Consider the following 17,418-nt stretch of genomic DNA (forward strand, 5'->3'; position numbering starts at 1 on the left):
TACATGAAATTACAACCTATAACATTACTATAACAACAATGCTCAGTGCATCATGAGCCTTCCGAAGACACCCGACATGACAAACATTGCATTAGTTACCACACAATCATAGTATAAGGATGAACATGGGGGTGCAGGGTGTTCTCCCAAGGTACAGAGCATCACAGTGGTATTGTTAAACAACTTGGAATAGGCTCTCAAATGTTCGGACATCGCAACTGCCTTCGCACTCCTACACACTCCACACACAGGGCCGAGTGAGGACAAGGAGATGGCCAAGATCACCTTCCGGCCAGCAGCGCTAAGCTCGTGTAGGGGTTGGTGTATTGCTCCCTGTGAGTCGGAGGTGGAGTTCCCATCCCAGCGTACACAAAGCCCCCACAAACATGCTGTCTAAGTTACTCAGAAAACCTCTCCTGCATCCTCTGCTTCCTGATCGCTCAGCAGCCCCCTCCTGTTCAGCCTAGAAGCTTTTCCCTCGGAACAGGAGAAGCACCCAGTCACGAATCTGTTTGGTTTTCACACCGTACACGATGGGGTTCATCATGGGAGGAAAAAGGAGGTAGAAATTGGCCAGCAGGATGTGTATGTGTGGGGCTACTTGGTGGCCGAACCTGTGAATTATTGAGGAGAGGACCACTGGTGTGTAGACTACTAAGATGGCGCAAAGGTGGGAGCCACAGGTTCCCAAAGCCTTGAGCTGTTCTTCCTTGGATGCCAGGATTAAGACAGCCCTTAGGATCTTGACATACGATAGGGAGATGAACATCAGATCCAGCCCCACAATGAAGAGAGCACCAATGATCCCATAGATGTTATTGAACGTAGTGTTGGCACAGGCCAGATTGACCACGGCCATGTGCTCACAGTAGCAATGGGAGATGACGTGGGACCTGCAGTAGGGCAGCCTCCTGAGGTGGAAGGGCAGAGGGAGCACTAGCAGAACAGCCCGGGCCAAAGCCGCCAGCCCGATCTTTGCTATCACTGAATTGGTCAGGATGGTGGCGTACCTCAGGGGGTTGCAGATGGCCACGTACCTGTCAAAGGCCATGGCCAGCAGCACAGCAGACTGCATGATGGAGAATGAGTGAAGGAAAAACATCTGCACCAGGCAGGCGTTAAAGCTGATCTCCCTGGAATTAAACCAGAAGATGCTCAGTATTTTCGGCACAGTTGTTACGGATAAAACCAGGTCGATGATGGCCAGCATGGTGAGGAAATAGAACATGGGCTTGTGTAGGGAGGGCTCTGTCTTGATAACATACAAGAGGGCGCAGTTTCCTAGAAGGGCCACGGTGAACACTGAGGAGAAGGGGATGGAGATCCAGAGGTGCAGAGCAGCCCTGGGATGCCCATCAGGAAGAACACTGATGGATCAGAGCCTGTGCTGTTGGAACCTGACAGGTTGTCTTGTTGTGGCATCTTTTGCAAGTCTCACATCAATGTCTTTCCTTTCAATAAAACATAACACATGAAATGAAGAGACCCTGTAAATTAAATACATGCTAGGGGCCAGTCTCAGCTCTGGAAGAAGTGGATTGACCTCTTTCTGAGTTCATCAGTCATGTTGCAATAACACTAATCACACAAACCCTTATATTTTTCTGTGCAAAATCATTTAAAGTTCTTAGAATGTCATTACAAGTCACGAGTAATGAACCCCACTTGGTTACAGGTATCTTACCTGGAGTACTTTGGTACTAGGAGATGCATATTGTTTAATGTGCATTCTCCAGTGATGTACCTAGTATATCTGGCCGCACGGAACATGCTTTCAGTCTAGAAATACCTGGCATGTTCAGCTGCATGTAGCAAGATGTGCCTGGTACATTCAGCAGCACATTCTGGGTATTCAGCCTGGATGTACGTAGTACATCGGGAACCTGCATGAGTAGTGCTATTTTGATCTCAGCTTCAGAGCCCGAGCCTCAACATCTACACAGCTATTCTTAGCGCGGTACCTCGAGAAGCACAAGCCTGCGTCTGTCGACCCGAGCTGTGAGACTAACTGCCGCTCGCTGCGTAGACATAGCCAAAGAACCTATGAGTCTGATCCCACTCCCATTGAAGTCAGGGGAAGAACTCCCCACCGACTTCTGGGATAACTGAGTTGTTCTTTTTAGGTGACAAATCTGAGGAACCGTCCCAGGTGTCAACAGAGGAGGTTTTAGAACAAACTGATAAATTAAACAGTAATAAGTCACCAGGACCAGATGGGATTTACCCAGGAATTCTAAAGGAACTCAAATATCTAATTGCAGAACTACTAACTCGGGTATGTGACCTATCACTTAAATCAGCCTCTGTACCAGATGACTGACAAATAGCAAATGTGATGCCAATTTTTAAAGAAGGTTCCAGAGGTGATCCTGGCAATTACAGCCCAGTGAGCCTAACTTTGGAGCCAGGCAAATAGGTTGAAATGATAATAAAGAACAGAATCATCCCTCACCAATCTAGTAGAATTCGTTGAGGAGGTCAACAAACATGTGGATAAGGGTGATGCAGTGGATATAGTGTTCTTGGACTTTTAGAAAGCCTTAAAAAAGTTTCCTAACCAAAGGCTCTTAAGACAGGTAACATGTATTCAAAACAGACTTTGGAGAGAAGAAATGTTATGATATAAAAAGTCCAAATGAACAGAGATGCAGAGACTATTTTCACAAAGGGAAAATTATTACAAGCTGCTACAAGCCATACTGACATAAGGTTGTAGAAAAAATTATTAATTATTTCATGAACTGAGAAAAAATTGTGATCAAATAATTATGGAGTCATAGATTTTAAGGCAAGAAGGGACCATTCTGATCACCTGCTCTGAACCCTTTTCAATCTGTTAACAACCTTTTTGAAGTGTGGACACTGGACCTAGAAACAGTGCCCAATGATGGTCTCTCCAAGCTTCACACCTCTCTATTTCCACTCCCTATTCCCCTGCTTGTACATTCAAGGAGGTCACTTGTTGTCTCCATCACCACACTGCAGTGGGACCTCATGTACAGCTGGTTACACATCATCACTCCGAGTTCTCTTTTGAGTCAGTGCTTTCTAAAACAGAGCCCCCCATCCTGTAAGTATGATCTACGGCCTTGGTTCCTCGATGTAGGACCTCACATTTAGTTGTAATCAACTGCACGTTGCTCAAGTGAGCCCAGTTTAGCAAGCGATTGAGATCGTTTTATAGGACTGCCCTGTCCTAATCATTACTTGCCTCTCTGCCAAAACATATGTCCCCCAGACTGAAATCTCCCATGATAACAGAATTACACAATAGAGAATCTCTCACAATGCAATTGTACCAGGGGAGAGAACTATGGCTCTATGTGTAACCTGAACACCCTTGATTTTTGGAATACTCAGTGCTTTCTTCACATCATTTTTTTGTCTTTTGATGGAATTAAATAGTTCTCTTCTAAATGACCAACCTCACTAATACGGGTGTAAATCCAGAATCATTTCAGGTTTACACAAGTGTAATTGACAGCAGATTTCGCCCCAAGCTTTACATTTAGTTTAAAAATCTCCTATTTAGAAAGATCCTTGATTAGCTTTAATATAAACTGCCCCAGCTCACCTGAACCCTGGCTGCGTCTCCTTCCCTCAGCACATGCTGAAGTCACACACAAACTGCAGGACTCTGCACTCAGCCGGGATCAACTGGGTGAGAGTATTTATACCTCCTAATGACTCCCTGCTGACTTTACTCCCCAGGTGGGAGGTGAGAGACTTGGGTCTCTATAGAGGTACGTTTGGTGGGGGCTGAGACTCGACCTGTTCAGGGGGGCCGGGTGTACAGTGCTAAAATAATATGAGATCTGAGCTGTGTTCTATTTCCAGAAATAAAGAGTAAAACGCGGTCGTAAATAATTTGTATTTTATATTAGAGGGAAAAATCAAACAAAAATTTTCCAGAGGAAGCGGGAGAGAGAAGGCTCATAAAATATTTAAACAAGTCATGTAACTGAACCCTTCTAGTATCTCTGTGCATCAGAGCATTTGAAATCTAAGTTTGCTTGCTTCCAGGCTCTCTGCCTAGGAGTCATATAAATGCTACTGTCTTTCCTCTCCAGGGCTATACCCCACGTGAGCACTTTTACTTGCTTGCTTTATGAAATGAAGTTTTAAGCTAGTTCAATAAACTCTTTAGGAAACTTCTGACTACAAGCAGTGACTGAATGCCCATCCAACGCGTGTGGCTAAGATGACACCTCTCTCGCTATAAAACGTCTATGATCTCCCCATCTGCTTACACAGATCCTGGAATGTAATTTTACAGCTTCGACGTTGCTTCTAAACGTGTATACTAGTTTTCTTTATATTATGTGTGAAAGACAGCTATAAATGTGAATTCAGATGATTTCTGCCTTACGAAGAGTATTTGAAAGAAGTCGCTAAATCAGTGGTCCCCAAACTTTTGAGGGTCGCGCACTCCCCCTTATCCCTGTCCTCACGCCCCTCCTCCAGAGCTGGGCTGGGAACGGGGCTGTGGCTCAGGGGTGAGGGGGGCAACGCGAACAGGGGTGTATGGGGGTTGAGGCTGGGTCAGCAGCTGGGGGTGGGTTTGGGGCTGGGAGTGTGACCGTGGCCAGGGGACAAGGCTGGGGGTGGGAGCAGAGCTGCAGCTGGGCTGTGATGGGGACCAGCAGCTGGCATGTGGACAGCTGCAGCTCCACTCCTGGCCTCGCCACCAGGCTGGGAATTGAGCCATGGCCAGCGGCCGAGGCTTGGGGCTGGCACAGGGCCAGGAGTAGAGCAGCCACCAAGCCTTGGTGGGGGCTGGAAGCTGGGACCATAGCTGGGTGCGGAGCCCTGCGAGGCTAGGGACGGGGCCCGGTGCAGGGCCGGGAGCCGGGGACATGGCTGGGGGCGGGACCGGAGAAGAGCTGGGGCGGGAATAGGCTGGGTGGTGCTACCTCCCCACCCACCCTGTGGGGGTGGGCCCAGGCCCTGCTATGCCCCCCCGGACATTCCTCCATGCCCCCCTAGGGGAGCACGCCCCACAGTTTGGGGATCTCTGCTCTAACTGTAAACGTGGTTATTAGAAACTGTAGGTTATAAATGTACAAACCAGTTGGTCAGACGGCAAATATGAGAAAAGTGTTTGTACAAGAAGAACAATGTGTGACTCAAAATAGTGGGGGCGTCCCCTCCTTGAATTGGTACCAAAACAGTTATGACGAGTTACCCTCCCAGGCTTTGCTTCCCTATGCTCTAAACTATATTGACCTGGGATAAAATCACTTGTAACTCAACAGCTTAAAAACACCCCCTTGTGCCCACTAAACACTGACACCAGCTTAACTCTAGAGGGCAGTGTCTGGTGGTACACGGTTCAATTATGTACAAAATGGCGTCTTCTCTTTTGAAAACAAAAGAAGGGATTTCAGACCCGACGAGGGTTTTTTATGGAACTCAGTAATGTCAGAACAACAAAACGCTGCTCTGAATTGTTCTGAGCGCCCAGCGAGTGGGTTGGAGACACTCTTCTGAGAGGCTCCCGGCTAATTTAGTGCATTCCGCACATCCCCTCTTCGCTGGATTTCTGAATTTCGAAGCATGTTCTTCAGACAGAACCCTAAGGAAATCACCAGGCCTCAGTCAAGGCATGCAACCTGAACTTTGTATTTTGCCACGTTCAGGCAAAACCCTGCGTCTCCGAATATATCTGGGAATTCAGATATGACTGCCTATTCAGTGAGGTCCTGGTTTCCTGCTTCTACTGTTGTTCTGATTTTTACTGGCTGGCAGAGCAAATCACCTGAAACAAAGAGGTCAGTGCCGACCTGGATGATCCCCTGCAGAAATGGCCTCTTTTTCCTCCAGGTCACCTACCCACAGTGTGCTCACCACGGCCTTCCCATGATACCCCCCCGCATCCACCCTGCAGTCTCCATGTGTACTCAGTTTATGTGTTTATTTCAAGGCTTTCGGCACCTGTTTCCCACATTTGCGCCATCTTAGTGGTCTACACACCAGTGGTTCTCTCCTCAATAATTCCAGGTTCGGCCACCCAGTCCCCCCGCATGTACATATCCTGCTAGCCAATTTCTACCTCCTCTTTCCTCCCATGATGAACCTCACCATGTGCGGTGTGAAAACTGTTGGTGTCACTGGGCATAACTCTAGGTAACTCGGGGGGGGGGAGGTGGAAGACCATGAGTGTCGATGAAGCCCTCCTGCTCTAGGCCTAAGCAAACCAAAGCTCCTCCATATTTAGCCACTCACTCTCTTCTCGGCTGAACTTTTGTAACCTGGTGTGCTAACAGTTGGGAAACGGAATGAAACAATAAGCCTTCGGTTGCAACAAGCTAAAACCGGTTAAAACCAGCTGTAAGTACAGCACACGTGGCTGCAGCAGAAAGGAGAAGGGGGGGGAAGGGGACGTGCTTTAGCAAGCGGAAAAGTACTACGGCCGCTGTCTGGGTATAAAAAGGGGAACTACGTATAGTGGGTGTGCTTGATCTGAGACGTGCCAGTCTCCTTGCACCGCTTTGAGATCTCAAATAAACTTTGGTTGCTTCTCCACCCTGGTGTGTTTATTGGCGCGTCAGGCACACCAGGCAACGAACCCCGCTGTTGCCTCCCTTGGGCACACTGTGCCGGCAACAAAACCAAACAGATTTGTGACCGGGTGCTTCTCCTGTTCAGAGGGAAAAGCTTCTAGGCTGACCAGGAGGGGGCTGCTGAGTGATCAGGAAGCAGAGGATGCAGGAGAGGATTTCTGAGTAACTTAGACAGCATGTTTGTGGGGGCTTTGTGTACGCTGGGATGGGAACTCCACCTCCGACTCACAGGGAGCCATACACTGTCTCCTATATGAGCTTAGTGCTGCTGGCTGGAAGGTGATCTTGGCCATGACCTTGTCCTCACTTGACCCTGTGTGTGGAGTGTGTAGGAGTGTGAAGGCTCCTTGCACGTTCTCTTGCTTCGCTGGAACATCTGGCCTTTATTATTGATACACCCAGCCACAGCCACGGTTGTGCATGCTGCAGGAACAAATGCTGTATCTGCCCCAGAAGTTCAGTCACTTCTGAGATGTAGAAACACACCAGGGGCCATTTAGGCACCAGAATAAGTGCTTAGTGCTGGGCTCTTTTGTCCCAAACGTGCCACCATGGAAGCTGCTGGGTGCCAACCTTTTTTTTTTTTAAACCTGGCCTTAGTTGTGGTGTCTGAACATTTGAGAGTTTGTCCCCAGTGGTTTAACCCCACCACACAGCAGCACAATGCACCAGGTCGAGAGAGGGGGGCGAGGAAAGGTGTATCTGCCTCAAAGAGCACTTCGAAACTCCCCAAATCCTTACCAGAGTGATCTCAGGCACAAAGTATTTAAAGTTCACTTTCTGATACTGTCAATAAATAAATGAAACAGAGTATTGTGTGTGTGTGTGTGTGTGTGTGTGTTAATAAAATACTCGTGAAAAAGTCTTGCTCTACTTTGCTATCACCTTTGTTCCTGTTGTCTAATATATGCTGGATAGCATATAGATATATATTACATTCATAATATGTATTATCTGCACCGTATATATACTAGTAGTACGCATTAACTACCAATAACATTAACCACAAATTCTGTAACAAAAGAACTAGATAAGTTAAAAAAAGAACTAGATATATTCATGGAGGATAGGTCCATCAATGGCTATTAGCTATGTTGGGGAGGGATGGTGTCCCTAGCCTCTGTTTGCCAGAAGCTGGGAATGGGCGACGGGATGGATCACTTGATGATGGCTAACCTAGTGAGGAGGACTTTAAACTAGGTTTGAAGGGGGCAGGTGGCCAAAGCCCACAGATAAGTCAAGGACATGGAGACCTGGAAGAAGGTTTGGAATTTGGGGGAGCATAGGCTGTTATAGCAAGGATAAAGGAGAGACAAGACAGAATGGAGGGTGGGGAAGCAAATCAGTATCTTAGATGTCTGTATACTAATGCAAGAAGTATGGGGAATAAGCAGGAAGAACTTGAAATGCTAGTAAATAAACACAACTATGACATAGTTGGCATCACGGAGACTTGGTGGGATAATATGCATGACTGGAATATTGTTATAGAAGGGTATAGCTTCCTCAGGAAGGACAGGCAGGGAAAAAGGGAGGAGTTGTTGCCTTATATATTAAAAATGTATACACTTGGACCGAGGTTGAGATGGAAATAGGAGACAGACTTGCTGAAAGTCTCTGGGTAAGGATAAAAGGGGTACAAAAAAAGTGATATCATGGTAGGGGTCTACTACAGACCAGCTAACAAGGAAGAAGAGGTGGCTGAGGCTTTTTTTAAACAACTAACAAAATCATCCAAAGCACAGGACTTGGTAGTGATGGGGGACGTCAACTACCCAGACATCTGTTGGGAAAATAACACAGCAGGGCACAGAGTATCCAATAAGTTCTTGGAATGTATTGGAGCCAATTTTTTATTTCAGAAGGTGGAGACAGATACTGGGGAGAGACTGTTCTAGATTTGATTTTGACAAATAGGGAGGAACTGGTTGAGAATTTGAAAGTGGAAGGCAGCTTGGGTGAAAGTGGTCATGAAATGATAGAGTTCATGATTCCAAGGAATGGTAGGAGGGAGAACAGCACAATAAAGACAATGGATTTCAAGAAGGCAGATTTTAGCAAACTCAGGGAGTTGGTAGGTAAGATCCCATGGGAAAGAAGTCTAAGGGGAAAAACAATAGAAGACAGTTGGCAGTTTTTCAAAGAGACACTATTAAGGGCACAAGAGCAAACTATCCCACTGCGTAGGAAAGATAGGAAGTATGGCAAGAGACCACCCTGGCTTAACCAGAAGTTCTTCAATGATCTAAAACTCAAAAAAGAGTCCTACAAAAAGTGGAAACTCGGTCAAATTACAAAGGATGAATATAAGCAAATAACACAAGTATGTAGGGACAAAATTAGAAAGGCCAAGGCACAAAACGAGATCAAAACTAGCTAGAGACATAAAGGGTAACAAGAAAACATTCTACAAATACATTAGAAGCAAGAGGAAGAGCAAGGACAGGGTAGGCCCATTACTCAATGAGGGGGGGGGAAATAGTAACAGAAAATGTGGAAATGGCAGAGATGCTCAATGACTTCTTTGTTTCGGTTTTCACCAAGAAGGTGGTAGTGATTGGATGTCTAAAATAGTGAATGCCAGTGAAAATGAGGTAGGATCAGAAGAGGCTAAAATAGGGAAAGAACAAGTTAAAAATTACTTGGACAAATTAGATGTCTTCGATCACCAGGGCCTGATGAAATGCATCCTAGAATACTCAAAGAGCTGACTGAGGAGATATCTGAGCCATTAGCAATTATCTCTGAAAAGTCATGGAAGACAGGAGAGATTCCAGAAGACTGGAAAAGGGCAAATCTAGTGCCAATCTATCAAAAGGGGAATAAGGACAACCCAGGAAATTACAGACCAGTCAGCTTAACTTCTGTACCCGGAAAGATAATGGAGCAAATAATCAAGCAATCAATTTGCAAACACCTAGAAGATAATAAGATGATAAATAACAGTCAGCATGGATTTGTCAAGAACAAATTGTGTCAAACCAGCCCGATAGCTTTCTTTGACAGGGTAACAAGCCTTGTGGATAGGGGGGAAGCGGTAGATGTGGTATATCTTGATTTTAGTAAAGCTTTTGATACTGTCTTGCATGACCTTCTCATAAACAAACTAGGGAAATGCAACCTAGATGGAGCTACTATAAGGTGGGTGTAAAACTGGTTGGAAAACCGTTCCCAAAGAGTAGTTATCAGTGGTTCATAATCATGCTGGTAGGGCATAATGAGTGGGGTCCCACAGGGATCAGTTCTGCGTACGGTTCTTTTCAATATCTTCATCAATGACTTAGATAATGGCATAGAGAGTACACTTATAAGTTTGCGGATGATACCAAGCTGGGAGAGGTTGCAAGTACTTTGGAGGATAGGATTAAATTTCAAAATGATCTGGACAAACTGAAGAAATGCTCTGAAATAAATAGGATGAAGTTCAATAAGGACAAATGCAAAGTACTTCACTCAGGAAGTAACAATCAGTTGCACAGATACAAAATGGGAAATGACTGCCTAGGAAGGAGTACTGTGGAAAAGGATTTGGTCATGGACCACAAACTAAATATGAATCAACAGTGTAACGCTGTTGCAAAAAAACAAAACAAACATAATTCTGGGATGTATTAGCAAGAGTGTTGTAAGCAAGACACAAGAAGAAATTCTTCCACTCTACTCTGCACTGATTAGGCCTCAACTGGAGTATTGTGTCCAGTTCTGGGTGACACATTCCAGGAAGGATGTGTCGCCAAATTGGAGAGAGTCCAGAGAAGAGCAACAAAAATGATTAAGTATCAGAGGGGTAGCTGTGTTAGTGCGTCTGACAAAGTGGGTATTCACCCACGAAAGCTTATGCTCCAATACATCTGTTAGTCTATAAGGTGCCACAGGACTCTTTGTTGCTTTTTAAAAATGATTAAAGGTCTAGAAAACATGACATATGAGGGAAGATTGAAAAAAATGGGTTTGTTTTGTCTGTCAGGGTGGTTAAGCACTGGAATAAATTGCCTAGGGAGGTTATGGAAACTCCGTCATTGGATATTTTTAAGAGCAGGTTAGAAAAACAACTATCAGGAATGGGCTAGATAATACTTAGTCCTGCCACAAAAGCAGTCCCTTCCAGTCTTATGATTCTACGATTACCTGTTGTGTTCATTCCCTCTAAAGCAGCTGGCCTTGATCACTGTCTGAAGACAGGATACTGGACTAGATGAAACATTGGTCTGACGAAGTATGGCTGTTCTTATGTTCTTAGGTTCTTAACAGTGATATCGCTGAAACTGGCCTATACCATAATCCTGTTCATTCACTGATGCTAAGAATCCCATAACACCTTGCATTTGCTTAACTAATCATTTGGCACAAGCAGATAGAAAACTTGTCAAAATCAAGATATATTTGTTTCTATGTCTTAGTACAACCCAGGGAAGGACCTTCCCAGATCAGTACCTGGAATGCTAATATCTAAAACAAAGCTAAGGAAAGAACAGAACAACAAGGTAGGGAACTGGAACAAACGGATGGGTTGGATTTGAGTGATGTGTAAAGAAATGTGTAACTTGTAAAATCATATATATAATAGCAGCTGAAATGTGTAATGGGGAAACGCACCGTCAAGTGTAAGGTGAATGCAGTATCGCTGCAGGGCATGGCTCTTGGGAGACTGGTATCGTATTGTACCTTGTTCCTGCGCCATATTAATCAACCTGCCTGACACTGGTTATTTGGGATCTTGAGTATATTTCATAACAAAATAAGGAACCAAAGTGTGGTCAAACGATACAATTTATCAACAATTCCAGATAGTTTGAATAACCACCCATAGATATCACTGCAGAGATCCTATGGCCAATTTTCCTTAGAAAACTTCTGATTTCTGGCACCCTGTGGGGTAGCATAAAGAGAAATGGTCCCTCGGCCTCCACGACATAGCTCCTGCCTGAGGCCCTTTCCCCATAGTGCCAGGGGGGCATGGGCGGAGTTTGTAGGACTATGGGGGCACTGCCCCCCAAACTGCATACGTTGCTAGTGGGGGGGCACAATTTAAAGGTTCAGTCGCCTCCCTGAACAGTTCGAGTCACAGCCCCACCCTGGGCAGGCCCCTCCCAGCCACACGGCTCCCGGAACCACCATGTACAACTGGGAAGGGGACAACGATGAGGAGTCCTGTGCCTGGAGCCGGCCCCAGCCCCCCTGCTGGTGGAGTAGTGTCCGGCGATGGCCCCCGCCCAGGCCAGAGGAGCCCAGCATCTCCGGCAGGTGGCTGGAGGGTTCATGGCTGTTCCTGCTCACAGCCGCCGCACCCCATGATCCGTGGCTGTTGGGCCCCCTGGAGTATCAGTCCTGCTGCCCCCCAGGGTCTGAGGAGATGGGGCTGGGCAGTGACACTCTGTTTCCAGCTGGACAATGCCGTGATCTGGACCAACATAGGTAACATCCGGGCCTGGCACGAGTGTGTCCCTCTGCCCAGCACTGGTGGCCCCTGCGTCGTTCCCGGGCGGGGGGTGCCTGTGAGGTGCACCAGGTTACTGGGGGTGCCTGCGGCAGGGCTGCCAGGTGATGACAGGGTTGTTGCTGGGTGTCCGGTTTTTGACGAGAATGTCTGGTTGGAAAGGGAAACTGTCAGCATCTGGGTAGGGGGTGGGGCCTCTGGGGAAGGGATGGAGTAGGAGCGGGGCCTCAGAGAAAGAGGTGGGGGGGCTTCAGGGGAAGAGGCGTGGCAGAGACGTTTGGTTCTCAGGCATTAGAAAGTTGCCAACCCCTGGTGATGAGTTCCTGGCACACAGCGGGTTGCTGAGGCGCAGGTTGTTGGCGGGGACTGGCTGTGACACCTGCCTGGTCCCATCGCCCTCTCGCTGGCCTTGGTCCCCACTGAGGTGAGGGGCCGCGCACGCCCTGCAGTGCCCCTCCCCTGACGGATGCGAGGCAGCCCGGGGAGGCCAGGCTGCGTGTTCACAGCCCCTGGCCTGATTTCCCATTTGGTCAGTCTGAGGGGACGATGGGTTACTGGCCTGGTGGGCGAGGCGGGAGGGGGCACTATCAACCTGCATCCATTGATAGTGGGGGGCACAATGTAAAGGTTTGGCCACCCCCTAAATAGGTCGAGTCACGCCCCCCCGGACAGGTCCCGCCCTTACCCTGTAGCTTCTGCCTCTCTCCACGGGGTGCAGCTTGCAGTTCACCTGGACTCCGAGGTCACTTGACTGGCTCGGCTCCGGCCAGCTGCCGCACAGGGAAGGGGCCCGGCGGCACCATGTGACCGAGCACGAGGCTGGTTCCAAGTCAAGAGGAAACCCACACGCAGGAGTGGGGCAGTCCCGGCCCCACCTCGAGCTCCTGCAGGCTGGGTGTTTTCCATCCGTGGCTTCCAAAGCGCCCCCCCCCCCCCCCCGTTTGTGGACACCTGCACATTAATCACTGTGTGGCCATGGTTAAATTCCAACCCCCAGCCCCTGGGTCCCTATGGAAGACCTGAGCAAACACCAGGGCAGGTGCCCGGCCCACAAGGGTCAGCAGCGACCCCACAGTGGGCCCAGCACTGCAAGCCTGGGGTAGGCGTGGAATTTGTTGCCCAAGTGTGGTCCCGTTGTCCTGGCTGGAGCTGTCCCCCAAATATTGAAGACAAACTATGGCTATGCAGGGGGGCCCTTCTTCCTACCCAAAGAGGAAGTGGTAGCAGCTGCAATTGTGTAGTGTTGCTGCTTATGTTCCACCCCAGAGCTGGCTGCATGTCTGCAATGGGTGAGTGGGTCTGTCTAGAATGAGGTTTGGAGTGGTTGTTCTGGATAAAAGAGGCTGGGTATATGTAAGATGTCATTATCCATCTCTTTCCCAAACCAGTGTTCAGTTGTCTTCATAGTCAAGTCCAAGCAGAGCCCTTACACACAGGGTGAAGTCCTGCACACTGTGTGCGCATTTATTCACCTGCCCAGTTTAGGTATGTAAATTCCCTGGTGCACACATCGGTTGAGGGGATTTGCACACTTTTTGTGGCTGAGTACAATATGGCCTACACTTCCATGCACTCTGCTGAGGGTTTGGCCCACACTTTTTTCATGTAGATGGTGATATGAACAGCCACCCAGGAGGAAAGACCTGGGTTAATCTGCAGTCACCACTTGCTGTGCGTTCCTTCCTCGCCAACACCCTGCGCCTCAGCTGCCCACTGTGTGCCTTGAGCTCATCACCTGGGGTTGGCAACTTTCTCATCCCTGAGATCCGAACACCTCTGCTCCACCCCTTTCCCCGAGGCGCCACCCCTCCCCACCTCTTCCTCTTAGTCCTGCCCCCCCCATGCGTACGCCCGCATCGTTCAGTCCCCATCCCCCGGGACTCACCTGCCGCCTGCAGGGATGACTGTCCGAACGGACACAGTGGGACATGGCAGGAGTCAGTCCCCGGAGCGAGGGGCTGGGGGGGGGAAACCGGGGCACAGCGGCCGGAGGGGGGGGGGGTCAGACAGGTTACCCCCTCCCCACTCCAGCCAGCGCCGGTACCTATTTTGTGCCGGGAGCAGCCTGGTCTCTCCAGGCTCCACCCGCAGCTGCTGCTCTTCCCGCCCCCCGGTGGCGGAGGCGGGTTACTGCAGCGGTGCTGTCCGGTCACTGACAGCTTCCCCTTTCCGACCGGACATTCCGGTCAAAACCGGACACCCGGCAGTAACCCTGTCATCACCCAGCAGCCCTGCTGCAGGCACCTCCCAGTAACCTGGTGCACCTCACAGACACCCCCCGCCCGGGAACGACGCAGGGGCCACCAGTGCTGGGCAGAGGGACACACTCGTGCCGGGCCCGGCTATTACCTATGTTGGTCCAGATCACGGCATTGTCCAGGTGGAAACAGAGTGGCACCGCCCAGCCCCAGCCCCTGGGGGGCAGCAGGGCCGATACTCCAGGGGGCCCAACAGCCACGGATCATGGGGTGTGGCGGCTCGGAGGAGGAACAACCATGAACCCTCCAGCCACCTGGGAACCACCTCCTCTTGGGGCCGGCCCCTTCTCCTCGCCCACCCCCGGCAGCTCCGCTTTGCCCTCTGCCACCCACCAGAGACACTGGGCTCCTCTGGCCTGGGCGGGGGCCATCTCCAGACACCACCCCACCAGCAGGGGGGCTTGCGGCCAGCCCCTGGCACAAGTCTCCTCATCACTGTCCGCTTCCCAGGTGTACATGGCGGTGCCGGGTGTCTAGTAGCTGGGATGGGGCCTGCCCAGGGTGGGGGCTGTGACTCGAGCTGTTCAGGGGGGCAGCTGAACCTTTAAATGGTACCCCCCCCACTAGTAACATATGCTGTTTCAGGGGAGCGCCCCCCATAGTCCTCCAAACTCTGCCCATGCCCCCGGCACTATGGGGAAAGGGCCTCAAGCAGGGCTGGGGAGCCACGGCGGAGCTATGTCATGGAGGCCGAGAGACCTTTCCTCCTTAGGCTACCCCACAGGGTGCCAGAAATCAGAAGTTTTCCAAGGAGAATGGGTCATAGGATCTTTGCAGTGATATCTCTGGGTGGTGATTCAAACTATCTGGAATTGTTGATAAATTGTATCGTTTGACCACACTTTGGTTCATTATTTTGTTATGAAATATACTCTAGAGCCCAAATAACCAATGTCAGTCAGGTTTATTAATAGGGCACAGGAACAAGGTACAATACGATACCAGTCTCCCAAGAGCCATCCCATGCAGTGATACTGCATTCACCTTACACTGACGGTGTGCTACCCCCATTACAAATTTCATCTGCTATTATTGATCTGAGAAGGTCCTTCCCTGGTTTAAGGAACAGGAGTACTTGTGGCACCTTAGAGACTAACAAATTTATTAGAGCATAAGCTTTCGTGGGCTACAGCCCACTTCTTCGGCTTGTACTAAGACATATTAATGAATGTATCTTGATTTTGACAAGTTTTCTATCTGCTTGTGCCAAATAATTTGATAAGCAAATGAAAGGTGTTATGGGATACTTAGCATAAGTGAATGAACAGGATTACGGTATAGGCCAGTTTCAGCTATATCACTTTTAAGAACATAAGAACAGCCATACTGGGTTAGACCAATGGTCCATCTAGCCCCGTATTCTGTCTTCCGACAGTGGCCAATGCCAGCTGCTTCAGAGGGAATGCACAGAACAGGTAATCATCAAGTGATCCATCCCCTGTCACCCATTCCCAGCTTCTGGCAAACAGAGGTTAGGGACACCATCCCTGCCCATCTTGGCTAATAGCCACTGATGGACCTGTCCTCCATGAACTCATCTAGTTCTTTTTCGAACTTATGTCATTCATTTGTTACACTATTTGTGGTTAATGTTATTGGTACTTAATGCACACTGGTATATATATATATATGGTGCAGATAATACATATTATGAATGTGATATTGTCAGGGTTCTCCCCCAGTCTGAACTCTGGGGTACAGATGTGGGGACCCGCATGAAAGACCCCCAATCTTATATTCCACCAGCTTAGGTTAAAAACTTCCCCAAGGCACAAAGTCCTTTCCTTGTCCTTGGATGGTGTTGCTGCCACCACCAAATGATTTACACAAAAATTCAGAGAAGGGTCACTTGGAATCCTTATCCCCCCAAAATAGCCCCCCAAGCTCCCTTCACCCCCTTTCCTGGGGAGGCTTGAGAATAATATACCAACCAATTGCCGTATCAATGTGAGTACAGACCAGACCCTTTGTCTTCAGGACACTGAAAATCAATCAGGTTCTTAAAATAAGAACTTTATTCATAAGGAAAAAATAAAAGAATCACACTTACAAAATCAGGATGGAAGGTAACTTTACAGGGTAAATAAAAAGATTTAAAACACAGAGGATTCCCCTCTGGCTCAGCTTCACAGTTACAAAAACAGGAATAAAGCTACTTCTGTAGCATAGGAAAATTCACAAGCTAAAACAAAAGATAACCTAATGCATTTCCTTGCCCTACTTACAATTTCTGTGATTATAGATGGCAAATTTCAGGTATATTTTCAGGAGATGTCCTACCTACTTGGATTCTCTCTCAGTCCAGAGAGGAGACAACAAAGAGAGAACACAAACAAAACCTTCCCCCCTCAGATTTGAAAGTATCTTCTTTCCTTATTGATCCTTCTGGTCAGGTGCCAACTCGGTTATTTGAACTTCTTAACCCCTTACAGGTAAGGCGATTCAGCACAGCTGCCAAGGAGGGATTTTATGCTACTCTGTCCTCTATATTTATGATAGATATGTATCTATATACTGTCCAGCATATATTAGGTAACAGGAACAGAGGTGATAGCAGAGTAGAGCAAGACTTTTTCCAGAGTATTTTATTGACCCCCCCACACACACGGAGACAATACTCTGTTTCATTTATTTATTGTCAGTATCAGAAAGTGAACGTTGAATACTTTGTGCCTGAGATCACTCTGGTGAGAATTTGGGGAGTTTTGAAGTGCTCTTTGAGGCAGATACACCTTTTCTTGTCCCCCTTTCTCGACCCGGTGCACTGTGCCGCTGTGTGGTAGTGTTAAACAACTTGGGATCGGCTCTCAAATGTTTGGACACCACACCTGCATTTGTTCCTGCAGCATGCATGTCCGTGGCTGTGGCTGGGTGTATAAGTAATAAAGCCAAGATGTTCTAGCACAGCAAGAGAAGGTGCAAGGATCCTTCACACTCATCTTTATTAGCAGCGTTACAGGACAAGGTCATGGCCAAGATCGCCTTCCGGCCAGCAGCGCTAAGCTCGTGTAGGGGATGGTGTATTGCTCCCTGTGAGTCGGAGGTGGAGTTCCCATCCCAGCGTACACAAAACCCCCACAAACATGCTGTCTAAGTTACTCAGAAATCCTCTCCTGCATCCTCTGCTTCCTGATCTCTCCACAGCCCCCTCCTGGTCAGC

The 17,418-nt window shown here is 48.4% G+C and overlaps 1 pseudogene; it reads right to left on the reverse strand.

Annotated features, from left to right (window-relative positions):
* Positions 1–463: 463 nt before the first annotated feature.
* Positions 464–1,422, reverse strand: LOC135892638 (olfactory receptor 52K1-like; annotated as a pseudogene).
* Between the last annotated feature and the right edge of the window lie 15,996 nt (positions 1,423–17,418).

This window comes from Emys orbicularis, chromosome 1 (genome assembly GCF_028017835.1).
Source record: "Emys orbicularis isolate rEmyOrb1 chromosome 1, rEmyOrb1.hap1, whole genome shotgun sequence".
NCBI lineage: Eukaryota > Metazoa > Chordata > Testudines > Emydidae > Emys > Emys orbicularis.